Source organism: Salvelinus fontinalis, chromosome 11, assembly GCF_029448725.1.
Source record: "Salvelinus fontinalis isolate EN_2023a chromosome 11, ASM2944872v1, whole genome shotgun sequence".
In the NCBI taxonomy this organism is placed as follows: Eukaryota; Metazoa; Chordata; class Actinopteri; order Salmoniformes; family Salmonidae; genus Salvelinus; species Salvelinus fontinalis.
In genome coordinates, this window is record NC_074675.1 from 51,900,091 (window position 1) to 51,903,110 (window position 3,020).

The window sequence follows — 3,020 nt, forward strand, 5'->3', positions numbered from 1 at the left end:
TCCACGCCCATTCCAGCAACTGTGCAACGAACCTGTTCGATGTTGCTTTAGTAATTCAACGTCTTTACACAGCACGGCTAAATAACTAAACCGATAAGCCTATTATTGTCTGTGTATTAATTCATAGCCCTGCGATTTCTATCGGCCTATTATTATTATTGTGAAACATTATGTAATTGTCTTGCTATGGATTCCTATTCACACAGTATTCCTGTATTTTTAATGGCATGATTATACAGGTAAATTGTCTGTTGATTGTCAGCTAAGAAATTCTATAACAGTTTTCAAAAAATATTCTCATACAGTATTTTCCCTGTGTGTCAAACCTTATAGCGTCCGTTCATAAAAAAAAGACTGCCTTTAAGTCAAAAAGAACACAGGCCCTTTCTCTTGGCGTGTCCGAGCTTGATCGAGAGGCCTCAGGCAATGCATTCTACGTAGACAGGAATGTATTAGCATGCACCAGCACAGTAACCCACCCACACACACACACACACACACACACACACACACACACACACACACACACACACACACACACACACACACACACACACACACACACACACACACACACATACACACACACATACACACACACACACACACACACACACACACACACACACACACACACACACACACACACACACACATACACACACACATACACACACACACACACACACACACACACACACACACACACACACACACACACACACACACACACACACACACACACGATGGTGTAATAAGTATCCAATTGTCATATTTAAAAGTAAAGATACCTTAATAGAAAAGGACTCAAGTAAAAGTGAAATACTACTTGAGTCTAAAAGTATTTGGTTTTAAATATACTTAAGTATGAAAACTAAATGTAAATGCGAAAATATACTTAAGTAAAAGGAGAAGTATAAATCTTTTCAAATTCCAGTTGGCAAGATTGTATTTTTTTATTTTCTATTTACTGATAGCCAGGGGGCGCACTCCAACACTCAGACATCATTTACAAACTAAGTATTTGTGTTTAGTGAGTCCTCCAGATCAGAGGCAGTAGGGATGACCAGGGATGTTCTCTGTTTAGTGAGTCCACCAGATCAGAGGCAGTAGGGATGACCAGGGATGTTCTCTGTTTAGTGAGTCCTCCAGATCAGAGGCAGTGGAAATGACCAGGGATGTTCTCTGTTTAGTGAGTCCTCCAGATCAGAGGCAGTAGGGATGACCAGGGATGTTCTCTGTTTAGTGAGTCCTCCAGATCAGAGGCAGTGGGGATGACCAGGGATGTTCTCTGTTTTGTGAGTCCTCCAGATCAGAGGCAGTAGGGATGACCAGGGATGTTCTCTGTTTAGTGAGTCCTCCGGATAAGAGGCAGTAGGGATGACCAGGGATGTTCTCTGTTTAGTGAGTCCTCCAGATCAGAGGCAGTGGGGATGACCAGGGATGTTCTCTGTTTAGTGAGTCCTCCAGATCAGAGGCAGTAGGGATGACCAGGGATGTTCTCTGTTTAGTGAGTCCACCAGATCAGAGGCAGTAGGGATGACCAGAGATGTTCTCTGTTTAGTGAGTCTGCCAGATCAGAGGCAGTAGGGATGACCAGGGATGTTCTCTGTTTAGTGAGTCTGTCAGATCAGAGGCAGTAGGGATGACCAGGGATGTTCTCTGTTTAGTGAGTCTGTCAGATCAGAGGCAGTAGGGATGACCAGGGATGTTCTCTGTTTAGTGAGTCCTCCAGATCAGAGGCAGTAGGGATGACCAGGGATGTTCTCTGTTTAGTGAGTCTGCCAGATCAGAGGCAGTAGGGATGACCAGGGATGGTCTCTGTTTAGTGAGTCTGTCAGATCAGAGGCAGTAGGGATGACCAGGGATGTTCTCTGTTTAGTGAGTCCTCCAGATCAGAGGCAGTGGGGATGACCAGGGATGTTCTCTGTTTAGTGAGTCTGCCAGATCAGAGGCAGTAGGGATGACCAGGGATGTTCTCTGTTAGTGAGTCTGCCAGATCAGAGGCAGTAGGGATGACCAGGGATGTTCTCTGTTTAGTGAGTCTGCCAGATCAGAGGCTGTAGGGATGACCAGGGATGTTCTCTGTTTAGTGAGTCTGCCAGATCAGAGGCAGTAGGGATGACCAGGGATGTTCTCTGTTTAGTGAGTCTGTCAGATCAGAGGCAGTAGGGATGACCAGGGATGTTCTCTGTTTAGTGAGTCTGTCAGATCAGAGGCAGTAGGGATGACCAGGGATGTTCTCTGTTTAGTGAGTCCTCCAGATCAGAGGCAGTAGGGATGACCAGGGATGTTCTCTGTTTAGTGAGTCCTCCAGATCAGAGGCAGTAGGGATGACCAGGGATGTTCTCTGTTTAGTGAGTCTGCCAGATCAGAGGCAGTAGGGATGACCAGGGATGTTCTCTGTTAGTGAGTCTGCCAGATCAGAGGCAGTAGGGATGACCAGGGATGTTCTCTGTTTAGTGAGTCTGCCAGATCAGAGGCTGTAGGGATGACCAGGGATGTTCTCTGTTTAGTGAGTCCACCAGATCAGAGGCAGTAGGGATGACCAGGGATGTTCTCTGTTTAGTGAGTCCTCCAGATCAGAGGAAGTAGGGATGACCAGGGATGTTCTCTGTTTAGTGAGTCCACCAGATCAGAGGCAGTAGGGATGACCAGGGATGTTCTCTGTTTAGTGAGTCCTCCAGATCAGAGGCAGTAGGGATGACCAGGGATGTTCTCTGTTTAGTGAGTCTGCCAGATCAGAGGCAGTAGGGATGACCAGGGATGTTCTCTGTTAGTGAGTCTGCCAGATCAGAGGCAGTAGGGATGACCAGGGATGTTCTCTGTTTAGTGAGTCTGCCAGATCAGAGGCTGTAGGGATGACCAGGGATGTTCTCTGTTTAGTGAGTCCACCAGATCAGAGGCAGTAGGGATGACCAGGGATGTTCTCTGTTTAGTGAGTCCTCCAGATCAGAGGAAGTAGGGATGACCAGGGATGTTCTCTGTTTAGTGAGTCCTCCAGATCAGAGGCAGTAGGG